The sequence below is a fragment of the Mastacembelus armatus genome, chromosome 16 (assembly GCF_900324485.2).
Source record: "Mastacembelus armatus chromosome 16, fMasArm1.2, whole genome shotgun sequence".
Taxonomy (NCBI): Eukaryota; Metazoa; Chordata; class Actinopteri; order Synbranchiformes; family Mastacembelidae; genus Mastacembelus; species Mastacembelus armatus.
The window spans coordinates 21,114,427-21,133,060 of record NC_046648.1 but is presented as its reverse complement, the minus strand read 5'-3'; the positions used below and the strand labels follow the sequence as shown (position 1 = coordinate 21,133,060).

The following is an 18,634-nucleotide window of genomic DNA, read 5'->3' as shown; positions in this document are numbered from 1 at the left end:
TCAAACAATGGGGTTTTACATGAAACCACCCAACTGTGGGTGATTCTTCTCCTTTCCTCTTTTTCACATAATATCCCTCTCTGCAATACATTCAGCCATAAGCTGTTATTATTTCCTTTGAGCTTTTTCCATCTAGCAGCTCTGAACCTTTTCACTTTCTGCTCAGCAAAAAAAAGGTGTACGTACTGTAGCTTGATGGATCGCAGCAGTTTTTCCATTCAGTTCTGCATTTTGGCAGCAGTGTATGAACACCTCTATAGTTGACATCAACTGGTCAAAGAGATGCAGTCTGAACCAAGATCAGTAAAAAACCATGAAAGCAGAAGTTGCTCCATCATATTTTAAGTCTTGTTTGTAATGACAATAGCAGACAATCTCATCCAGCGCAGTAAAACTTTCATGTGGCTCTATAAACCATTAGAGAATAGGCAGAATGCCACAAACCCGGCTGTATGTGCATGTGCACATACATTTACATCTATATGTAACATTTACGTGCACACATGTACGCACTCCAACGCCCACTGTGCTGTTTCTTTCTTTCATGGACTGATCATGTGTTTTCATGTTCTAGAGACATTACACACACATCAAAATGAGTCCCATGCACTGAAACGAGTTCAGAGAGAAACTATTTTTAGTCTCTGAAGACATTTTGTTAATTCAATAGGCTTCTCTTGACTCATACTGTCATGGCCAAAAGCAGCAGCCCACGTGTACAAGCATTATACCAATTGAGAAGTGCTGTAAGCAGTTTACAGGCCCCGCAATACTCTTTCCAAAACCACGCAGGGGCTTCAGTGAAAACAAAATCCAAATGAAAACAGATGCACTGGTTTTATATTAATCTTGCAAGACACTTTTACCCATGTTATTACCACATTCTGTTTCAATCATGGGCCTGAGTGTGAGTGCTAACAACCAAAAAAATAGTTTTAATTTGATATCAGGCAAGCCATTTTCCTGACAGATAAGTATTCCTATTGGACTGCAAGTTTGTCTTAGTTAAATAGTCATGACAATGACTACACCCATGTAGGCATACCTCATTCTCTAATGTGATTAAAAAACATGAAGTTGAGTTATTAGTAAAACATTTTGGAAAATAGGCTGATTTAGTTTCTTGCTGAAACTAAGATTCATGCTACGTTCGTATCTGTCAGCAGTTAGTTTGCAGGTAAACAGCTAACCTGGTTCTGTCCAAAGGCACCAGAGTCCACCTACCTGCACATCTAAATCTTGATTTAAAATATATTTGAATGTGGATTTCTATTTCCAAGGTGATTATGTGCAGGACTGTTTCCTATCTGAGTACAGTGACTTCAGTGACCGTGACTTCCTGCCAGTCATTATAAGCTCCGTCTTGATATTTAACAAATGCACACACAATTTATATCAAGGTTTTCTTTTGAATCTATTTCTTTAATAGTGCTTCAGTTATCAACTTAGCTTAGCACGTGAAATTATGAAATGAAACCATTTTTCACAGTTCTTGAAGAGCCTTGACTAATTTAGGTAATGTGAAAATGTTTAGAAGAGATACAATGAGATGCCTGAGAGCAATGATGCATATAATTTGTGCTTTAAATGTGGATATCTGTTCATCCACCCCAAAATAGCAAAATATATATACATTTTTGTCTTGTTACTTTTTGATTTTACTCTTTGATGCAGGATTGAAGCCAATTGGGTTTGTTTTTATTCTGGTGAAAGCACATGGCAGAGATCTATTTTCTTCCCCTTTTTCCTTTCTGTTCAACTTTTTGCTTAGCTTTTTTTGCCTTTCTATATTTTTGTTTATAATGAACATTTTGTCCTTTAATGCAATTGCGGTGTTAATCGAGGTAGATTATTCATCCACCATGAAAGACAATAAGTCCTGCCAAATACAAGTTCATTTTCATGTTGAGGTATTAGTCAGACACACAAATGTTTTCTCTTTTCAACCCTCTTTCAGAGCTTCTCTTAGCATTGCTGACTTAAAGATGATGTTCCAGAATCAGTAGCACTAAAATTTCAGATGCCTTTATTCTGTGCTCTATTTTGGATCTCCAACCAAAGTCAGTGAGGCTACCAAAGAAAGGCAGTGTGGTGAAATACTGTGTGTTTTCTCTGAGACTTTCTTTGGTAATTTATGACATTTGATCCTACAGGTGCAATGCATTCTTGGGTGGCGTTGTAGGATTAATCACTGCAGATAATTTAAGTGTTATTTCATGCTATCCTGGTAGTAAATAGCTCCAGATTCCCACTGCAGTTATGTCTGATGTAAAAAAAAAAAAAAAAAAAGTTCAAAATGCGGTCACTCATAAAATAGGCAAGCTTGATGATGGTGGATGCCAGGTTCAAGAAGAAAGCTTTTCTTGTTTTGAGATTTATTTATTTATTTATTTATTTATTTTTTGTATAAGGTAAAATAAGATGCATTCAATTATAAATGTTTTGGAAAAACAAGATTAGTTCTGGGAATACTTTTAAAAACAATGATGAAACTTGAAAGGCTGTTTAAATGAAGGCAGGTGTTCTTCATAAAACTGTGTTTTGGGCATTAGATCAATTTCCTGGATTTTGTCATTGCAATACAAATAAAAGTGAAAAAAAAAAACAAAACAAAAGACAGGCATCAGACATTTTTGAGTTATTACAATGCCTTCAAATACTGAGTACATTTTTAATAAGCTAATCGCAGACAAAGTTGTCTGCCTAGGCCATCAGCATCCAGCTGAACTTTAAGGAGTGATTTAATCAACCAGTGGTTCCCAAAGGGAGGGATAAGCAGTGGTTAAGGTCTATTATAATGCCATTAAAAGAACGAGAAAACAGAAATGAGGAATGATTGCTCTTGTATCAAGCTGTGCTCCCCACTCCTTTGCCCACCCATAGTGAGTTCTCTACCAAGTAAAATCTCAGATTGAGCTCCCCGAGACAGACAGGACCTTAGCAAACTGGAGTCTGTGGCTTACTGCAGGCCTTTTAATGGGCCCTTGACAAGGAAATATAGGAAACCATTGCACACTGCAATATTGTGCAATATTATAAATTGGCAAAACCAAATAGTCAACTCAAATGTTTCCTAGCAACAAGATGGTCTTGATTAAACCATTACACTTTAAAGTTGGCCAGTAATGTGTATAAATGATCACTTTCTAATTGTCATTTTAATCAGATTGGTATCACAAAAATAACCTCCACAAGAGACTACAGCCAAAGATTTGCATCAAAAATTTACAATACAGCTCTTACAATAACAAATCTATAAAACTGCTAAAGTCAGAAACTGGAATAAATTAGCCAGAGTCCTCCAAGTGACACATCGACCACAATTCTCTTGTACCTCCTCCCCATCCCACCCTCACGTTAAACCAGAGTTACTGTAAACTGAATATAAAACCTATAATCCTTTGCATCTGGGTTCTCGCATTGGCACGCACAACAGTTTGTCTGCTAGTCCGCAGTAAGACTGGCACACACTTTCTGCCATGTCTTACGTTGGGTCGGGGGCAGACTGTTGTAGGATCCTTTACTGGGAAAACAATCACATGCCACACCCAGAAATGCAATGGGAGAGCACATGTTAAACCCCAGAAAAATAGACCAACAAATTTCATTTTGTCACACATTTTTCCACAGTATCAACATTAACCAATAAAATCACAACGCTTACATCAACACATCTCCCTCAGTTTACAGTAAAGATATCATGTATGGTAAAAGGTGGTTCTTGCCCACAAAGCTGATCTCCCACACTGGAAAAAGTTTTTGAGTGGGAAAACTCTTGGCAGCTGAAATGTAGCTGACAGTTATTGGGGGAGTTGCGTGACAAAAGAATGATCTAGCAAGGGAGAGAAAGTTTGCAAGGCCTTCCAGAAAACATGGAAATATGTATTTTGCTGAGTGAGCTCTATAGTGTTTACTATCTGCAAGACTGATGCAAGTAAGCTGAGGATTCTTCAACTTTTGACCTTTAATACTTTAAGAAACACTGCTCACCTTTGTACTTTGCAAAGTGTTTCTTTTGCCTTCTTTTTCAGACGGCTATGGTGTCCTAATTTGATCCCTTTCTCTGCAACTGTATCTTAATTATGACAGCAGATCAACCACACAGTTTTGCTAGTTTCCAGTAATACTATAGCAATAAATAATTTGGATCATCTTCAACAAAAAACTTTCTACCAACAGGCTGTTAAATACAATGGCAGATGCCTGGTGCTCCGGCCAATCTGTGCTTGGGTTTGAGTCATTTTAAAGCTCCATTAATTAGCAGAGCTGCAGTGGAAAAACTAATGAAACTGCCTCATGTCAACCCTGTGTCATCTTTAGAGCAACATGAGACCAGCTTTTATTTGGCAACCTCTGGCACTGTGGTGTGGGATACTTTTAACTGTAAATAAGTCCATTTTCACTCATTAGCCACATTACCTTCATTCAAATTGAGGTTCCTGAGGTAACCAGTAACGTTGATTGGTAGAGATTAAAGGTACTGCAAGTGGCAGGTCTGAGATACATTGCTATCTGTCTTGATCTTGTCGCTTCACTTCACTTTATTGCCCAATCAAGCTGAACCCATTATGTAGCAGCAGAAATAACACCTAAGACATGCAATACATATATATTTAAATTAATTTGATTAAAATTAGATCTGCGCTTAGCCAAGGTAGCATTATTCATAGAGCACAATTCGTTACACAGAAATTCAATGTGCTTTTAAAGCATCAAGCATATGCAGTGGTGCTGACACTTATATGGTATGTGTATATGTCTGATGAGGGAATGGTCAGAAATACAGTATATGAACTGGGTATGCCTTCAAAATTAACAGGTGGGTTTTGAATTCTGAGTTGAATGGGAATCCAGTAAAGTGACTGGGGCAAATTACTAGTCAATTATTAAACAGGCAAAAAGTGATCTGCAAAGTTTTTGATAATTTGATTAATCATTTATTATGATTTGCATTTGATGGCCTTTATGGCAGGAGACAAAAATAACAGCCTAAAATGTAACTTTAATGCATGAATGTGAAAGCAGAAGCAACACTTTTCCCGTAGCACTAAATATCTGTTAGTGAGATAAGCTAGACTGTGCGTGCGTGCGTGCGTGCGTGCGTGCGTGCGTGCGTGTGTGTGTGTTTAAGTTAGAAAGACTCTTTGAGTGAGGTCAGGAGGCACTGGAGCTTACGTTCCCACACTGATGGAGAACAGAGCCTGTGGATAACAGTGGTTGGAGTGATAAAGTTGCCATGGTAACTCTTGTTTTGGACCACATGAGGACATAGAGCAGAGGGCACCAGGCTGATTTTTGTGTTGACTCTTGTCTGCAACCAGTAGGAACTTCAACACTGCCAGGACTTGAACTGAATATGTTTCTGTTGAATATAAACTTCATGAACAAGATGTTTTTAGCTTCATTAAGTCTGTATATTCTGTGAGACATTTGTCTGAAAAGCATCCACATCCAAAAAGGAACTGAGCTGGAAGACAGGCCAGTTAATGGGATTTGGGGGCAACAACAATAAGCAGTGCAGTATTTTAACTGAGCTTTTATTGGCCATCTCTGCACTTTAAAATCGTGTTAATATCGTCTTACAAAATTGACATTACATATGAGAGATAATGGTTTAAAAAGAGAACTTTGTCAAACTGTGGTCATGGTTTACAAAAAAGTAGGGTACAGTCTCCTGGCAGTCTTAACAGCAGTCTCCCATGGTACAATGTGATGTTTTGTTGACCCAAACCTGACCTTCTTCCTACATGGACTTCGCCACTCTCTTCTATTACAAATTAGTACAATTGCTCCAAGATGTCTTTTGCTAAAATGACATTTTGTCAGTTTATTTTTAGTTTAGCAGTTTTTATTTTTAATTTGGGTAAATCAACAGAAGTTGTCAATTTTGAAAGCATGAAACAAAACCCATAGGCAGCAATCTGGCTAGAGAGTTCATGCTGATTATTTTCACTCATTTGTTATATGGTTAAGCTTGATCCAATCGCCTGCAGTTCAGGTCTACACCTATTAATGATGGCACGAACCCAAAGGAATACCTACTGAGCCATGACAAACCACAGTGAAATTAGTGGTCTGGCTTGGGTTTTGCTTTTCTTGCATTTGTCAAAAAAACTGTCTTGAGAGCAGCTCCCCAAAGTAATGGCTTGAAATAAGCAGAAACTGTGTTTTAGCACAGTAATATTTTGGCATTTGTATTTATCAACAACCCTAAACTGCAACACACCAACAAACGGATGACGTGCGATCGTGATTTACCAATGCTTCTACATCTTTTTATACTTATGTTTAAACCACAAGAGCCCATGGTAACACAGGTTTCACAAACACTTTAAATGTACTGTAAAGTTCCTTATACAGATTTATCCTTGGCCTTACCTCATGAAGTCCCTAAGTGACATCTACTTAACATCTTGGTGTGTGAATTTGTGAAATTATTTTAAAAGTTGTGGTGTGTCTGACACTGGTGTTGCATTGGGTTCTTGAGAGAGAGAGAAAAGCATACAACACTAACTGCACAGGGAATACAATCTGTTAAATACAATTAAAACAAATGTTGTTACATTGATGAGAAAACAAATAAGTGATCCTTGTTTTCTGTATTCACAAACTTTATATTTTGCAGATTTGTGTAATCTGATGTGGGTTACACTGAAATTCTTTTTTGTTTAGCTGGGCTTCTTGCCAGTTGGAGGCCTTGCTCTCCCTGTAGCATTACTCTGACACGTTCGAGGCTCGTGTGCGCTTCTACACAGAGCCACAGTGCAAACTGCTGCCTGGTCCTCCACACTCCAGACCAAAACCACAGACAGGATGACTGTGGCTTCAATGGTCAGAGACAGCAAAGGGATCCAGAAAAACAAACTTCTACACCAACACGCTATGATAAATAAACCAACTCACCTCTGCAAAGCAGAATAAACACAAACACAGACTTACACACCTTGGACTGAAACCATGTCTCGACTCTTTAAACAAGTTTTTAATCCAAAGTTGAGTGAGCGAAATGGTGGAAAACCCAAAATGGAGGCCCTGACTGAGGTTTCAGAGGGACATGACCATACTGTGCTGTAATTATATGTGCTGTAATGCTCTGTGGATCATACTGGTGCAGAAACACGTACAGTCTTTTGTGAAAAAAAAAAAAAAAATAGAAAAAAAAAACCCTTCAAAAAAACTGTGACCATAAAACATAGTTTTGCATTGTAAACTCTCTCAGTAAAAATACTGGGGAAAAACCTCAGAGTCCACAACATTAGAAGGCTATAGCTCATAAGAAACATGGATATATTTTAACATGTCACAGTATGTACAATCAGCAGACAGTAGTTCAGTGTATTACACATATAATGGCATTGTAATGGCAGAAGAAGGGTGAGTGAGTGATCTTTTTTTCTTAGAGTGTCTAAAAATAATGCTAGTCTAGTTTTGGTTGGTCTGGCCAGATTAATAAAACCATTATATCAGTAATGATCCCTCACTGCACAGGAGAACTGTAAAATTTGGGTTTTTAATTTTACCATTATTTGTTTTCCATCCCAAGCAATTTAGGCTGACTGGGCAATTTGCTTAAAACCAATTTAATCATCTGTTTATTGCTTTGCCAGACAACCTTTAACAATGTCACCCAGTCCCCTACCAGTGCAATTATATTGGTAAAGCTATTATTACAGGTAGGAATGATAACCAAAACGACAAGAGGGTCAGCAGGCACAGTAGTCATCAGGCTCTCTGAGCATGGTGCTTTGAGCCAAGTGCTAACCTCAGTCATGCTCACAATGACAATTTGACAGGCATGTTTATCATATATACATACCATACAAATAATACCCAGGTTACCATTTGTAACTGAATTTATCCTTCAATGAAAAAAACACAGACCACGTAACAGCACAAGAATTTATAAGTTCAGTGTATCATGTTCTAACTATTTGAAAACATGTCTGCCATAATGAGTCCATAAGCAGGATATTTCTAATGGTAGTGATACTTGATTGGACGGCTGGAATGTCCTTTGTGCTATTGTTTCTGCCTGATTCAGATACGCGCTTCCTCCTCATCTCTTCCTGCGTTTTACTTTCTAACTGGCCCACCACTGCCATTCAGGAAATTCCCTATATACTCAGGCTATGAGTGTTTCTGTGAGTCATATTATTCACTTTAATTTACAATATCATGATACATACAGTGTCATTAAACTAATGCATTCCTGGTTTAATACATCCTGATAACAAAATATATTAATAATAATATAATTTTAAAAATGAAAAAAGCACCCAAAAAGATTATGACCTTATCTGCATGTCATCTCTTGAATAACTGAAACATAAACATCAGAAAACAGTGAAAATGTCCATGACATGATCCTAGAGCCTTATCAAATTCCAAAAATCTGTGTTTTTGTTTGAAAATTACTTGAATGCATATTTATTTAGAGTCTGTCAACTAAACAGTTAATGGGCAAATGTTAGATCCACTATTAAACCTACATCAGCCTAACTTGAAGCTAATCAAAATATAAAATTATTTTAGCCTATGCCTCATGATTAATACCAATTTTATGATCCTGACTAAATGTTATTTAAATATTTCAGCAAAAAGACAAACTACTAATACTGACAAGTTTGCATGAAAATTGTCTGAAAATCCTGCAGCTGCACAGTGACATTTTCTTGACCCTGTAGTCTGTCCTCTAACATGCCACTAACATTTCATTTTAGCAGACCCCTCTGATGTTTTAGTCCTAATTCTTTTTACATATCGTCCTTGACCGTTTTCCCACCATAACAAGCTAATTTCTTTAATCAAAATGTCTTTCCCTTTGCTTATTATTTCCTCTAAAACTAATTATTTTAGTCCTCCTTTTTGGGGGTCAAGAAGTTGTGGGAAACACTGCTATACAAAAGATTCATGGGGAACTTCAGTCGCGTTGTCTTTAACAGATCTTCCCATGATAAAACTATGCAAAGGCCACTTATTCGTGCATATTTATCAGTTTGCAGAGTTCACTCAACATATACAGAACATACCACAATGCCAAGAGCCTTTGAAATCTAAAACAATCACAAACTGCTGATGTTGAAAAACATTAGGCATTATTTGAAATAAGCTAACAAATGACTAATGAATCAGTGCTTGATTTAGTGCTTTCACTTGAGCTTATTTTCACTTGGACTTGGTCACTAATGGATGCTAGAATAAATTGTGTGGGGACACCTCTTTATGCATATTTCTGCATTAATGCAAACTATTTGTCACCCACCTGTTGAAAGTTCTGTGTGCAATGAGGTTGTATGAAGCTCAGCATCTCATTTTATCCTGAAGAAATCCAAGAATAGTTTTTACTAATGGAAACTGCTCACACTGCACTGTGTCTGTGGTTTATTCTGTCTAATATAATTTGTTTTGGTTTTTTTTTGAGTCAGAAATCCTGTAACTTTAGTTTCATCCCATATTAATCTCTAAACCATGAGGAACTCTATTGGACCTGGTTTTGAAGTTGACAGTTAAGCTTGCAGTGAATGTGCCTTTCGTAACGCATCAAAAATCACTGAATCGCACTATGATTACAGTATATATCGCCTGCCACCGATACAAAGGCACATATTCAGTACAATAGTGCCACATTGTATGTGCATTGTAAATATCAGAATGCACTTCAAGACATGCAAAAATCTAAATCCATGGCACAGCTTCATCAGTCTGAAGAGCACGCCATGCACATGCTGCTCCATCACTGATGTGCAGTTCTGTAGTTGTTTGAGAGGAAACAGGCAAACACACTGCAGCCACTAAAGAAAAACAATGAACCACTGTAGGCAGCCAAACCTGCCAAGTCATCACAAAACTTCACTGAATTTTGACATAAACACAGATGTGGACACACAGGCCTAAACTGTTCCATCTACCTTAACACACACACACACACGACACTTTCTTTTTCTTTCCATTGTAACCTTTCTTTTGGCTGGAGAGCTTGCAGATGGCTTAGTCTTGCGGTCTTGACCCTTGTGGTAGGGGAGCTGCTGTCCAGACTCTGTTGGAGAGGTGTGAAATCAAACTCCATCTGTTTTGGCAAAACCTACCACAAGTGCAGAAGCTAAATGAGCTACACTGTCTAAACCCTAATTATAAACTTATGTCAGCTCTGTGGATGCTGCACTTAAGAATAATACTTTTTCACAAAATTAGCTATGCTTTTCTTTCCAGAATAGTCCTACTGTATAAAAACAAATGGAGCAATTTGGTGTTTTTTCTATATATGCAGAGCGAAATATAACTTCCTGGAGGATCTGTGGCAACTGATAAGATTATATAATCCTTCTGCAAGCTTTAAGAACAACATGTTTCATATTGCAAACCAGTTTCCCATGCGGGAGCTTTAATATGAGTCTATAAGTCACCACTCTGCATCTGGTTACCATTAAGACAACACTTCTAATGTGACTGGATGGCAAGTTCTTTTTTTTTTTTTTTTCTTTCTTTCTTTCTTTTTGCAGCGGCTATGATATGACATGCTTGTGTCGCATTCTTATTGTTGTTGTTTTCTGCCATTTGGGTCCAGGGTTAACCAATAGTACCTCTCAGAAGAAAAATAGTGACACCTGAGTGGTTTAGACCTGAGTGGTGCTGCCTGCAGAGTGCTACAGCCATTAAGCAAGGAGAGTGGGAGCTGCACTCTGGGAGACAGATGTGCATTAAAATTAATGCCATGTGGTGAAATGTTTTACTGTAACAAAGATACCCAGATAACCTAGAAAGGCTTGCCAAGGCAGCAGCAGCAGAGTACACCACTGATTGAGTTCACCAGAATCCTTATCTGTTACTATCTCCATTTCTAGGATGTTCAGCCTGGGCCAATAAATTCCTAAAAAAAAAAAGTCAACCCCCTTGATTTACAAGCCTAACCTTAACACACAGTCTGCTGCCTTTCTGCAGGAAAAGGTGAAAACCTGCAATTTATTAAAGGGATCGTTTTAGACCAGATCGTTTTTTTGTTTTTTTTTTTAAGAAAAGCTCCCTCTCTCTTTTCTATCCAGATGGGCCTCATCCTGCAAACATCTGGAAGTTAAAGCCTTATTTTCTTCACTCAAAAACTTGAGCCACGTGTGCTACCCTGAAGGTGAACCCTCAGAGATGTTCCTTTACTTAGGCTGATCCTCTGTGCTTTTCCCAGAAGTGCCACTATACTTAATACAGTCTCAAAACCCACAGGTGGTGCCATTAATTAAAACGGGCTCTGCAGAATGTGCTCTAGTTAAGCACAAACCCTGGCATGGTCATCTTTAAAGTGCAACACATTTGTCTCTTGGGGCGATTTAGTGTGGTACATGCATATCTGTCCAGCACAACAGGAAGACAGGAGGCAAAGAGGAGACGAGCCAGATGCCTGCCACACACAGGACATCCTGGGCAAACAACATGGGGAGACAAACACTGTCAATGGTTTGCCGGAGAACTGGGTCCAGGGGCCTGTCATCTTGTTTGGGTATGAGATTCACGGCTCAAGGAAACAAAGTGAAGAGGAAACTGTTAGAGCTTCTTTTTCTGGATGCTCAGAGGCAAACAGAAGCAGTGAGAAACACAGCAGGTCATCTGTGTGTCATGGAGGAATGTTTTTTTTAAGTTTTTACAAGGAAGTCTTTTCTGGGCGTTTTAAAAAACTGCTGCAAATTAGTTTCAACCATTTACCAAATAATGAGCATGCAGTTTTACTGTTAACACATTGCAAAAGCAAAACAACACCCAATATCTTGTCAGCACTTTGTCAGTCTTTGAAGATAACATGTCTCTCTCATTACTTTTTAATTGACTACATCATTATGATTTGTCTACAACTAGTAATTTCATTTGTTTGGCTGAGTTTCTTCTGGTTTTTGTCCTCTACAGGACAAAAGAAAAACAAGATTTCACCAAAATCAAATCCTGTCGCCACAGTCCCTCTCTTCTTTGTTTTCAAACCTGACTGCAGAGCACCAGGGAACTGAAACGATAGGATACATCTCGCATGTACGTCCAGGCCTGCATCTCAACATTCTCTTCCCCTGACATGTAAATAGAGGTGAGTTGGGAATAAAAATGTCATGCATGTAAAAGAAAATGTCCTTGAATGATAGCATTAGATATACTGGCTTTACTACTACTGCATTTTCCAAAAGCAACACTCTTTTGGCTTCAGTGCCTCCAACACCCCCCCCCCCCTTTTTTTTCCCCAGACAGAGCTTGTGTTCAGAGAAATGAGGACACTGACAAATAGTGATAATCTGTCGTCTTCTCCTTTCTGAGCCTAGGTTTGTCTTTCAGAAGTGGCCTGGAAAAAGGAATACAAAAAAAGAAAAATAAGTCTTCTCATAAAATGCAAGATGGACGACTCCAAGAGTCATAGCTTAACACAGCTGGTGGAGTGGATCTGGGTCTGAGCTCAAGAAAAACATCACGATTTCCAGTTCATGTCCTTGTAGTGCCAAGTATGACATAAAGGCCATTTGTTTTTCATATGCAAGCCTCTCATATTGTATGGTTAGCTCATGATATTTCATTTCAAAAGTGACAAAATAAAAATTCTATTCTCCTTCTGCATAGCCAGTTGCACAGTGTTAAAAACAAACAACATAAACATAACCCTATTTTCATCAGAGAGTGGGAAACAATATGCAAGAAGCCCTCTGGGCCCTGGATTTGGTGCTTTAGTTCCTCTAATTCTCCATCTCAGGTTTCACTTGGTTCCAGTCGTTCGGCATATAGACACCACAGCGAGACAGCAAATGCCCCTGAAATCTTAATGAACAATGTCTCCACTGCTGCTCCACCCACCACCCCAAACACCACCCACCAACATAAGCAGCTTCAAGAAAGACCCTCACCACAGCACAAGCAGTGTGGTCACTCTATGAAGCTGCTGCTGGCTCCTCCTCCTGTTCCAGCCCCAAACCCCCCGACCTCTTTTTTTTTTTTTTTTTTTTTTTTTATGATTGGTTATTTGAGCCAGGGCCCAATGAAACTGTACATGTTCCACAACCAGAGCAAAGCAAGCGACTTAAAACCCCCGAGCTGGATGGCTGCAGTCGAAACAGTTCCAAATTATTTGCACGGCTGCAAAGCGCATGGGGTTGAAAGACTTATATAAGTCTGTGATAGGAATATTCAACCCAAGTCACCTCTGCTCTTTGTCTTTTTCATCAAGACTATGTTTATATCAAAAATAGAAGCTTGGGAAGGACACAGAGGTCATTTTTTACATCTGCCTTACTATTATTAGGAAAACTTTTTCACCGATGTATTAAAAAAAATAATAAGCAAATACACGTAACAGAATTTTCAGCATTTTATATATCAGTCAATTTGACTTTACTGTTTTGGTTAGTGACATTGCACTGTGGTAAACATTCGATAGATAATGTAAATGCACCAAATAGAAAATCACAACAGCAATATCAGCCCCAAACTACATCAGAACTGAAAGACAAAAAAAGTCAAACTTAGCTGCTACAGCCATGCTAGAAGTATTTGAACATCAACATGCTAACAGTCAACCATGGTTATTATACAGTTTACTGGTTAGCATGTGCAGCTGGAGCATATACAGGATAGGTCCTTCATTTTGCCAGTTTTCATCCAAATTACTGTACAAATTTAAAAACTCAGTGATGGTTTTATGATGAAAAGCTAAGGGAGGACTTTAGACTTCAGCCTGGAGACATTTCATGACCGTCCACCCAATTTGTTTTTTGTATTTTATTTAAACCTGCAAATGTCAACCTCATGGTGGTGCTAGCACATTCAGGAGATAACTGTAGTATTTAGGATACACACAAATATCTTGAAAATGCATTAAATAGATGTTTCCTTGTGGACCAAAAGTATGGCCTGACTTAGAAACAGAATATGTAGATTACCATTTTAAATTTTTCTGCTAGAGAGTCCAGCCTCAGTGCATAACACAAGCAAAGACCTCACGCTGTGACCTCACTTAAAACACAAATGGTGTGTGGCCTTTGGTTATAAACTTGTCAAGACAAGTTGTGGCTTTCATAAGACAACATGCAGACACTCTGGGTGCCCTGTAGGTCGTTAACTTTTAGAAACAACCAGCCCGTTGTGGATCAAATTAACATTAATGACTCATCTCAGTTTTACTTCTGTTTTTTTTTTTTATTTCCACCTCTTCTTTTTTTGTGTCTCTGGCCAGTGTCATGTCCAACCAAAACAGATCCAGTACCTCGCCTGAGCCCATGTCCTCTCCTGGACAAACAGATAGTAAGTCAGCCCGCTCTCCAGCTGTCAGACAAGAGACAATTTTGTTGCTCAACCAGAAAAAATGGGTCAACATTATACCACTGATACCTGAAACAGTCTGGAGGAGGGCAGACACTGTCAAGAAGGGGGGCTATTTCCCATTAATGAGAATCACATATGAGGACACTGAAGAAAAACAAGGATTCAGTAAGGCATGGGTCTGTTATTTTTCACATATAGAATTCAACTTATTAAACCGATGAATAAGTATGGGCACAATTAGAAATAGTGCAGTTTTAAAAATACTTGGAGAACAAAGTAGAAAGTCTGCAGTCAGAAAGGCTTCCTGGGGATTTTTGGTTGCCAGAGCAGATGTGAGGTCAGGTGTCCAGACCAGGTGGCTGAGCTTTGCTTTGATAGATAATCTTATCATGCCTTTCTCACAGATGTTTTTTAATGACTGAAATGGTGCCAGGATCTTCCTAATCAAAAAGCCTTCATTCATAAGTCCAACAATTGGTGCAAATGTCCAACAATGCTGAATTTAAAGGGTGATTTACAGCCTAGCTGGGGAAAAGACATGGAGTTTGTTTCCAAAACAGCACGCTTCCACGTGCAGCAGTATTTCATTTTAAACTTAGAGGATCTGTAAAAGTGTCAGCCAATTTGTCAAAAAATGGCTATGAGCAACCTATTTGAGTATAGTAGTTGAGTAAGAGCACAAAGTAACTTTTGTGTATCAAATTGCCTGTGTTCAGTAGATCCTTACATATCAGATACACTGTGCTCATACGTCTGTGCACAACAACCCACTGCAGCCTTTCACATCTGCAGATTGAACCACTTTATCTGCTTCATCTGATTAACTTCACAAAAGCTGAGTCACAACCTCACACACAGGATGTCATATCACCACACAGCCCCCAAAATGCCACCACATTTTACTGGCTTGAGTAAGAGCTCATCTTTGACCTGAAACAAAGACCAGGATCCAGAACTTGGAGTGAGTCTGAACAATTGAATGAAAATCAAGAGGCAGAAAAGGAGGAGGTGGTTGAGCACTGAGGAAACAGCAGACCTGCTCCAAACAACTTCCTCTGCAACGAATTGTCAGACATGCCAGAGGAGCACAGCTTTTCTGAGTCACGCTCTCTTGATAGTGGCCGGAGGACTTTTCAAAGCAGAGCAAGAGTTGCCAAAAAACTTAGTGAGGCAGGAAACACAGCAAGTGCATAGAGTGTTGACACAATGCCAGGAGATCACTAGAGCGATTTAATTCACCGATGTGTTTTATATGCTGAATAATCAGCTCACTTTTGATATGCTTTCATTAGAGCGTGGTAGCTGGAGGTCTCTTCACATAGAGCACATAAGATAAACAGCAAACTTCAGAAATCTAACAAGCACTGTGGTGAAATATGATCTACACAGTTTACAGTGTTGGAATGAAATTAAGTACATTTATTAAATGACTGTACTTTTTCTTCTTTCTGTATTTCTATTTTATGCTCTTTAATACTTCAACACATTTATTTGACACCTACAGTTACTGGAAGATGCAATTGACATTTACACATTATGGGATCAGTAATAATCAAAACATAATGACTGATGGAAGATGTACTCAGACCCTTTACTTAAGTAAAAGTATAAAACTAAAAGTACTCATTGTGCAGAATAGTGCATCTCACAAATCATGGAAGCGTTATGATGTACATCACTTTGCTGTTGCAGCTGAAGGTGCCACAAATTACATCCTTGAAGTATTTTCCCAGCAGGGACTAATGAAGCCTTATTGAATTATTTGTTATTCATCTGATTCTGAAAAGTAACTGAAGTGATCAGATAATTGTAGTACTGTAAAAAGTACAATATTCACAGCTTAAATTAAGTGAAGTTGTATGAAACATCAGAAAATGGAAGCAAACATCAAAATTGTACTTAATTAGACCTACAGTACATAAGTGTACTTGTTTTTTTGTTTTTTTCTACCAGCGTATAACAAATAATACTACAATATCATTCTGCATAAGGAAAACTTTTGCAGTACTGGGGCAACTGTAAAGGAACTACTTCGTTAAAAGTAGCAACATCAACCAATTTAAAATGCCAGTAAATACACAAGTACTGTTAGTAAAATGTATTTAATGTAGCAAAAGTAAATGTGGTAATACAGAAGTGGTCAAGTAAAGAACACGTATCTCATTTGTACCTAAATAGAGTAACTTTCCACAACTGTAAGTAAACTTTTGAATGTGGTACTTTAAACTGGCATTCACTTTAAAGTGTTTTTAAAGTGAATGTCTTTACTTTACTTCGTTTACCACTGCTCAAGTAAAACTCTATTTGACAACACAGTTGCACTAACTAAAGTCCCTATATAGTCATTTATGGTAATGGTCTGTCCTGCATCTTTTTCCATTTTGGGCACTGTGGTACATCCTGCTCTCTTCCAGCTGCATTTTTCCCAAACGCTGCGTGAAAGTAATTTAAAATGTGTGTGTCGACACTGCTGAATAATAACCTGCTTGTCATAAAAGTCTTGAGCTTTCACACAAAGCGTTTATAAAATAACTGACAGCATGTAACTCACCTTGCCGGACACGACCTCCCGGATTATTTATCGCTCTGATTTTTGCGGTTAGAAACCGACTCCAAGGACGAAATTGAGGAGAAAAAAGTCGCTCGTTTTAAGGGATCACACACTTAGAAAAATCCTCAAGCGGCATAAACATTTTGAAGAGTGCAAAGAGAGAACGGGAGCAGCCACATCCAGCGGGGGAGGGTCCAGAAGTGGAGCCAAAGAAACTGGAAAAACTGTGACAGTACGGGGACTGGAGGTGGAGGAGGTGGAGGAGGGGAGAGAAAGGAAGGATGGGGCGCAGAGGAGGTTTGGGGAGGTCTGACACTTGTTCTCATCTTCAGCAGGTCTGCACAGCTTGATGTCTAAATTCAGACACACTATATGCGTGTGTTTAGGACTTTCTAGGGGATAATTGGTCCAGTGGGACAATACGTAATGGAAAACAGAGGCTCTTTTCTGCTTTCTGGCTCATTTAATCTCTGTACTTTAGTTATTTTTGTAGGCACAGAGCAAAATTAGCAAAATTGCAGCTCGAGGACGTGCTCAGTACGATCAAAGGGCTGTGTAGTCATTAGATTTAGAGATTTCTTATGTACAAATTATGACCTGTAGGTGCAGATACAGGAAAGGTCAGAGTGTGACCTGAAACAATACGATTCATTCCATGGGCCTGATTAATATAATATGCAATAAATTCAAGACAATTCTTTGACTTTGGGGGAAATGTGCTTATTGGCTTATTGGTCTTTATATCGGACAAAGAACTAAAGTGTAAACTACAGTAACTGTGAAATTGTATCTACATAGTCCAGTATCACAAATTTGACTCAAGGGACTTATCCTCTGTCCTTAGACCATAAATCAGAAAAGTCACACTTCTCCCAGAATCCCTTAAATGGAAAAAAATGGAGGAAGCCTCAGAAGGAGCAGCAGAGGAGGGATGCCTCTTACAGGATGGACAGACTGACCCCTGTCAGAGTCAGTCAGCTTTTACAGCTGGAGGGCTTGGAGGCTTGAAGGGCTTCCTCCCAAAACAGTGGGCCAGCCATGATAACCAGCCTGTTCTGTTTTCACACCCTGTTGAGCAGTGACACAGATAAAGAGCTCATGGATTCTGGCCTGGTGGAGCAAACATCCTCAGTGCACGGAAACCAAGAGCAGGGGGAAATAAAATAGTTTCCTGTAGGCCACACAGGGGTTAACCATCAGTCCCAGGCTGAGGACACAGAGATGGGCTCTGATCAAATTAACATCAAGAGTGTAACTATGTGTTACACCCAGATAAACAACATTCCTAACAAATCTTGATTTCATCCTGGCAACATGACATTAATATTTGCACTCACACTGCATTTCTATTATTTATGCAGATGTTGGTGACTATTGGTTGAAATGTCATTAGATCATTTTTGTTCATGGGTTTTTTGGGACAGCCTTTTCACAGACTGATGACTTGAAAACTTTCACAAAATGAGCTTTATTGGATGCTGAGGGACGTTTAGGGAAAGAGGTCATAGTAAATGAATGAACAGGCTTGCCTTTCAGTCTGTAGTCTCCTGTCACATTATTTGGGATAAAGAGAGCCTGGATCTGTTTCCAGTCAAGTATGAAAATAACTGTGGTATAATGTACTGGCTAGGAGTCTCATAAATGAAGATCCTGAATCCTGCAAACCATTTGTTGAGTAATGCATCTATCAGACATGTTGTGATCAGCATGCAGGTCTAAACCTGTAAACCCTCTATGGTGTGAAATAGCGCCATCTGGTGGCTGCAGTTTCCACCATTGGGACAGTCACAAAAACATGCTGTATAA

At 38.8% G+C, this 18,634-nt stretch overlaps 1 protein-coding gene across 1 annotated transcript in view; it reads right to left on the bottom strand.

Moving 5' to 3' along the window:
* pear1 (platelet endothelial aggregation receptor 1) overlaps positions 1–17,061 on the bottom strand; it is a 40,174-nt gene extending 23,113 nt beyond the window's left edge. The window contains exon 1 of the mRNA XM_026316623.2: positions 16,829–17,061. The gene's annotated coding sequence lies outside the window, so the exon portion shown is untranslated. The remainder of the gene's footprint in view (positions 1–16,828) is intronic.
* Between the last annotated feature and the right edge of the window lie 1,573 nt (positions 17,062–18,634).